The sequence below is a fragment of the Eutrema salsugineum genome, unplaced genomic scaffold (assembly GCF_000478725.1).
Source record: "Eutrema salsugineum unplaced genomic scaffold, Eutsalg1_0 scaffold_3, whole genome shotgun sequence".
In the NCBI taxonomy this organism is placed as follows: Eukaryota; Viridiplantae; Streptophyta; class Magnoliopsida; order Brassicales; family Brassicaceae; genus Eutrema; species Eutrema salsugineum.
Genome location: NW_006256756.1, coordinates 9208452 through 9216153, shown reverse-complemented (window position 1 = coordinate 9216153; position 7702 = coordinate 9208452). Strand labels below are relative to the sequence as shown.

At 34.7% G+C, this 7702-nt stretch overlaps 1 pseudogene; it reads right to left on the bottom strand.

Annotated features, from left to right (window-relative positions):
- Positions 1–2500: 2500 nt before the first annotated feature.
- On the bottom strand, positions 2501–5385 carry LOC18014257 (annotated as a pseudogene).
- Positions 5386–7702: the final 2317 nt, after the last annotated feature.

The following is a 7702-nucleotide window of genomic DNA, read 5'->3' as shown; positions in this document are numbered from 1 at the left end:
GCTTCACCACAATCTTGATGTCATGCATATCGAGAAGAAATTTTTCGATAACATCATGTATACTATTATGAATGTTAAAGACAAATCAAAAGACACATTAAAGTCAAGATTAGATATTGTAAGATTTTGTTCTCGAAAAGAATTGCATGTAGATGATCAAGGGAGAGCACCGTTTCCTATTTGGAGATTGACTTCAAAAACTAAAGAAAGCTTACTACAATGGGTTAAACATGACGTTAGATTCCCTGATGGCTACGTAGCCGATTTAGCTAGCTGTGCAGACATCAACGGTGAAAAATTTTTAGGAATGAAAAGTCACGACGGCCATGTATTTATGGAACGATTGCTTCCATTTGTCTTTGCAGTACTTCTTCCGTGTAACGTACATCTTGCATAATCAGGTATGTATATAAATCATCAATAATGATTATATACACATATATATAACTTCTATAGTTTTAATAATGTTAAACGGATTGGAGCATTCTTCTGTGACTTAAGTAGTAGATCACTGGATCAAACTCGCCTCCGAGTTCTTAAGGATAACATTGTTATGATTTTGTGTAATTTGAAAAAAATATTATCACCTTCTTTTTTTGATGTGATGGAGCACCTACCAATACATTTACCTTACAAAACGGAGCTTGGTGGCCCTGTACAATATAGGTGGATGTATTCATTCGAAATATTTTTCAAACGTCTAAAAGGAAAAGCGAAGAACAAAAGATATCCAGCAGGATCAATAGTTTCAATCATACATAAATGACGAGATATCGTTTTTCTCAGAACATTACTTTGCCTCGCACATTTCTACCGCTCGCAGAAGAAGGTAAAACTTAATATATATATATATATATATATATATATATGAATTTAGCTATTTCAATAGAAATTTTGTTTTGGTCATTGTAAGATTGTCATTTGTCAGGTCAAGTCGGTATGACGAAGGTGAAGTACCTGTATATCCTATACCGGTACCAGATATATTCACTCAAGTAGGTCGTCCAAGTGGCCAAAGTAATAAATTTTGGTTAAGTGAGAAGGATTATAAATGCGCACATGCATATGCATATGTTTTTCGTAATTGTGACTATTTTCAGTCGTTTGAGAGGTATTTCATATAAGATTCATTAACTTCTAAATTTTTCTAATATACTTAGTTATTTCTAATATATATTGTTTTGCTAAATAGACACTTGGATGCTCAGATTCGTTTTCAATACCTGAAACTCTCTGATGATGATGTGAGGTTGGAAAAAGATGAAGATTTTCATATCTGGATTCACCACTTATTGATTGATCATTAAAGGAAATTTATGATGATTTCATTTTATAATATATCTGCGTTCATGCACATGAATACAATGAGAAATCAAGAAAATTTTCCTCATTGGGTTCATGAAATAGTGGAAGGTCCGGAAAATAAAGTGAGGTCGTGGCCCATGTATTTCACAAGAAGGTATTTGTTTCATACACGAGATCACGAATTTACAAGAAAAAATAGTGAATTATGGGGGTATGTGTGCAAGGATAAAACTATTCTGAAGCATCTGAAGATGATGATAATGATTTCTATGGGACTGTGGAAAATATCATTCAGCTCTAGTATCCAAAATTTTTAAATTTGAAAATCACACTTTTCTATTGTGAATGGTTTGACCATACAATTGGGAAAGGCACCCAAATTCGAGAAGCAGGCATTGTTGACGTGTTATCAACAATGAGATATCAAAATTACAAACCTTTTATTTTAGGTAATTTAATTGTTTTTTACTAGTTAACCATATGTACATAGATAGAAAGAGAATGAGGCATGCATATATGTCTAATTTTAAACTTACTCAATGTAAAGGATCTTAAGTTGATCAAGTTTGTTATTTTTCATATCCATACATTAAACAACCTCGAAAAATGTGGCTCACAGTTCTCAAAGTAAATTCTTGACAAAGTATTCAAAGAAAATTTGATGAAAAAGAACTGATCATATTACAGCAAACCAAACCATTGATAATGGCCACACACAGATAAAATTGATGAAATCATCATTGACAAATTACTAGAGAGAAATCATCGTTCTGAAAAAATCAATGTGAAGATCGAAGACGCAGAAGCAGAGGACGAATTTCTTTGTTATTTATCATCTTCTGATGATGAAGATGAAGATGTAATATAATTGGTTTTAATTAAGAAGTGATGTAAGTTTGGTTATGCGTGTGTTTAAATTTTCTACAGTTTTAGAAATTTTTTTAGATATTCAATAGTTTATGTAACAAAATATCAAATTATCACATTCGAAATTTGGTTACATGCATTGGAAATTGATTAGAGGTCTCGGGTTCAATTTGCCAAGGACCCAATTTTCTTTCATTTAATTATGTGTTTATATATTTAATACTTTATGTAACACAATAACTAATTATCAGAATGCAACTTGGTTACGTGCATTGAAAGCAAAACGATGATGCATTTACAGGAGCGCTTTTGCCTTTTGATTCGTTTATCAAAGCTTATAAACAGGGGTGATTCCAAGTAGGTGGAAGCATTTTCGCATGACTATGGCCGTTGCTTCACAAAGTAGGAGACGGCTTGTCTCCTCTGCTGAACCATTGAAGAGAAAGATGAAAATAATGGTGGAGGGGTAATTATGCAGTCGATTAGGCTAAGTGGAAAAGTAGGAATTTCGGGATGCTCACCGGACAATTGGAGTAGAATTTGGAGAACTGTTTGGATAAGCCGTAGAGGTACTCGCACAGCACGTGCGGTAACAGATTGGTGCACGCTTCCTCAACCGTCTGCAAATCGTGCACACATGGATTGCAATTGTTACCAAGAAAAATAAATCGAATATGAAAGTAACACTATATACTAATCAGCATGTATTTTACCTCGGAAAACCGAAGCAGGCGAAGCCCCAGTGCCCGTTCGTCTGCATGATCCAATGCTATCTTTCCTGCCTGCAATAAAAATAGGTGATGAATTACAGCGCAATACACAGACTTGGTAGGTGTTGACGTTAAGAGACTGTTCAGACGGACTTTTAGGAATATTATATCATACACACAGCTTTAAATGACAATGGGAAGTTCAGGTGCAGCCAAGAGGACGAACAGAAGACCAACAGAAGAACAATGATTAGAAGAATTAACTAGTTTGAGTTCATGCTGCTACAATACCTTTTTCAGCTCATCTATGTCTTTGCCAGAATTTTTGATGATTGAGCAGATCCGAGCATGGGCGTAATGAAGGTAAACGGCTGTTTTTCCCTGTTCGTGACATATGATCAAATATTCAATAAGCATGTGCACATGACTGCATATAGCAGATACGTAGACTAGCTGCCAAATTCCAGTACCTTGTCACAAAGCATTTGCTCATAGCTAAAAGTATAACTTGTCAATCTGTTGTTCTTCAGGTCCGCAAACCTAGGAAAAAAAAACTAAACAAAACCGCGTTAGCTGTATAATTCACTATCACCAACAGTAGAATAAAGATGATACTTACTTCACCGCACTGTATCCAACTGCCTCAGCTGTTTGGTCCAGCTCCTCGAGTGTCCAATCTTTGGCCTTGCCTAACCAAAGAGGAACATGTGAGGGATGAGTTAGACCACGGTAATAACTGAACAAGCGAATAAAATTCATTAAATCCAAAAACGTAAACGTTTAAAACACACAGTTATATACCACGCTCTATAAGGGCAACTTTACTGCGATTCTTGGCCACATCTAGCAACTGAACTAGGCGGAATCTTTCAGAATACCGACATCTTCTAATCCGCTTGCCATTTTGTGCACGGACTACACCAAAACCAACATGGCTAGCTCTAGGGTAAGCTATATCATTGGCTGGAAGCCATCCTGCTTTTCTGGCAACCTGATGCAGAGTAACAGTCATGACTAACAGTTTCCATAAAGACGTAACATTTCACAAGTCGTCAGATCTTAAATAAAATTACTATATTCATCAAACCTACTTTGAATAACTTATCAAAGTGCTGACGCTTTCCAGCATCTGTCACATAAATAATCCACTCAGCTTTCTCTTCATTACGCCGATACCTGAGGCAGGCAGATTTATGCAAGTTCAGATTGCAAGTACAGACACAGAAAAAAAAAAAGTCAAAATAGACTAGTAATTTAACCCACCAAAGAGCAGCCATTTCTGTTGCGATATGGGTAAAAGCACCATCTCTCTTGACAAGCATGAGTGGGGTCTTCAAGTCTTTGATGGATATAAAAAGAGCACCATCAATTTCTTCAACGAACCCCTTGATAGTCAATTCCTCAATCATGTTAGAGATATAAGGCTTGTAAAAGCTTTCTCCCTGTCATGAATCGAAGTATTTTTCATTAGTACCCTTCCATGCATCACTCTTCCATTCTGCTTAAAAAAATATAGTATAGGTCCAGCTATTCCTCTACCTTTTCTTCAAGCTCAACTTGGAGGCGTTGAGTAACCTCGGTAGTCTCGGTTCGGCTGATTTCACAAATCTTAGCCCAAACTTGGACGTAATCAGGATCTCCACCCTACACAGAAGAAAAGCAAAAAAAAAAAGAGACATGAGAGTAAATACGATCCTGCAGCTAAATACAGCAACTGCATACTAAGACACTGCTAAACATAAAACGCAGCAGTGATTCGGGTTACCTGTAGACGGACCACAGCAAGTTGTGCCTTTTCCTTGAAGTCAGGATCCTTGTCAAATTTCTCTTTTGATTTTGTGTAACAGTACTATCAGATGACATATGAAGTTAGAAACTGAATAGCATCTGGATTTTCACATAAAGCAATAATGGTACGTAAAAGGAACGGTAAAGCTTGAGAGGCCATATGATGTAACTTGTAAAGCAGCAGACCTGAAGATGTTTAAATGTTGTCACAGCCGTATTAGCTGAACCAGGAAACTCCTCAAAGAGGTACTCGATTAGCATGCCCAACTGGAGTGGGAAAAAAAAGGTCTCATTCTTTTTCTTGATAAAAAAATTTTTGGAACAAGACAATTAAGAAATCACTTGGAGAGGAGAAAAGTAAGCTACCTGTGTTCTCCAGTCACTAACATGGTTTCTGCGTAGAACTTCAACTTTAGAGTACTCGAGCAAACGAGCTAGGGTGTCAGCAATGATAGTTGATCTTAGATGACCAACATGGATTTCTTTTGCAATGTTGGGAGAATAGAAATCAACCACAGCTCTCTTAACAGAAAGAGTAGGCGCCCATGTGTCAATTCCATTGATAAGCATATTCTCAATGCTCTGCGGGGATAGATAAAAAATTAGGAGATAAATTATATGTAAAATAACCATGTAACAAGTGAGCAAATACAAAACATGAGTACCTTGGCCATATACTCAGATGATATTACAAAATTGAAAAATCCATCACGAGTCATATATTGCGTTTGCAGCATCTTCTGATAGGCAAAAAAAGAGAACAAATTAAAGAGAGTTAACAAGAAATACCAAAATCCGATTAGAATCTACTACACGACCAAACAGCATACAAAAGACCCAACGAACAAACCTGTAAAAGATTAAGATCAGGATCAATTTCGAACTCGGCAGCTGAGTACAATAAGTTCATAGTACTGCAGACAGCAACGGACAGTATGAGAAATTAAACAAAGAGAAAGGGATTTAATTTTTCCATTGAAGTTAAATCGAAAAAGATGGAGCACCTATGATAATATCCATGTTTTCGATATGGACCTTTGGAGGTAGCAATCGGTAAATCCACACCAAGCATCCTGTTGATTTACTTTTGAAAACAGTCTTTGAAGTTTGTTTAAGAACATTTTGACTGTGCAAAGAAATCGATATAGAGAAAGACTTTTAGAACTCATCCATTCTCATTCTTGAAAAAACAACCATTTATCTTTTACATTGCTTTCTCGCCAACTTATACAAACAAGGGACAAAGAAAAAACTGTTCCTGACACACACCTTAGTTCAACTGTTCCCACTAACCTCACTTAAAGTCTAAATAACATAGCTTACCAACTCTTTTCCTTTTACTGTTCTAACAGCTCCTTGACTTTCAACTAGTTCGGTTTGAAAGTAAAATGGCATTACTCAACAATCTTCTTAAGTTGCCGTTTTAGATTTCCCCCGAAAGCTCCCTCCTGTTGTCACAAGACTCAAAATACTATTCATGAAACGGCAAGGAGTAAATTTTATCTTGGACTAAAACAAAACTAAGACTTACAGCTGCAGTTTCCATCGACACAGTGTCTTGGTTGCTCAAAAAAACGAGAGAGAAACAACAGATTAGGGCTCAGACAGAGGACTTTTGACGAGAAAAATAAGCAATTGCGAAAAGAGCGCGCAGCTGAAAAGCTATAACTCGCTAAAAAATAGGCTGAATGTCATAATTTTAATAATTAATTTCATTTCAATTTTTTTAATAAGTTTAATTTTGGAAAATTTTCCTCTCTCTTCGTATATTATTAACAAAAAAATCAGGATAATATTCATCCAAATTCAATCCACCCGATAATTTATTTTATTTTTTATTTATTAATTATCTAATTTTTTTTTCTCTTTTCCAACAATTTCTTTAAATTCTTTTTCTTTAATTCTCATTATATTTTTTTTTTCTATTCTCATTCGTCGTTAAAACTTCGACAGATTTCAAAAACCACCAAAATCTCATCTTCATCATCCAACCTTTGCTTACCCATCCTCTGCAATCAGTTTCATGTCTTTATCTCTTCTCCCCATCACTATTGTCGAAGTTTTATAACCCAGTTAGGTTTTTTTTTGAAAATTTGGGGATTTTACAATTTAGGGATTGGATTTGTCAAAATTGCTTGTTTGGTATGTAAATCGGGTTGGTAACCCAGTTTATGTAATGATTAGGTCTTTGCATAGATAATTTATCGAATATAGTTGTTGAATCATAGTGATTCTTAGGTAGATTGGAATTAAAATCTGAGTTCATCAAAAAATCTCTAGATGAATAGATAATTTATGTGGAGAATGAATTGCACATATAAATGAAATTAAGTGGAGTATTCTGATAATATACAAGAATTGTTTGTCTTACTGCCGAACTAGACAAAAAAAAATCAAAAAAGTGGTTTCTATTCTCCAAAAAACATCGTCGAAAGACAAAAACGGATAATAAATTAGATAAGTATTTCAGAGCAAAAGTAGCATGGAAACTTAATTTGTGTATGTTTTCGGTTTTATTTTATCCGAAAAGAATTTATTTTAGCTAAGGAAATTACATTTTAGTCGAGGAATTTTCATTCTGGATTGCCACATTATTCATTTTAACAGAGAAAATCTTTCTCAAATGGGGATAAACAAGGTACAATTAGACACGTATATACAATTATCTGTAACTTCTTAATTTAAAAACAAGGGACAGCAGAATGAAGGATTCAACTTATTTCAGCTTTAAAGTGTACATGAGTATTTTGGAGTTATTTGTATTTTAGATTTTTTGGATTTTTTGGATTTCTTTGATTTCTTACAGTACTATTTATTTTGAAGTTATTTGTATTTTGGATTTCTTGGATTTCTTTGATTTTTTGCATTACTATTTATTTTGGAGTTATTTGTATCTTGAATTTTTTGGATTTCTTTGATTTTTTGCATTATAATTTTTAATTTCTCCAAGGCAACTAGGTGCAATTACGTAATGAATTTCTCCAGGGCAACTAGGTGCAATTACGTAATGAATTTCTCCAGGGTAACTAGGT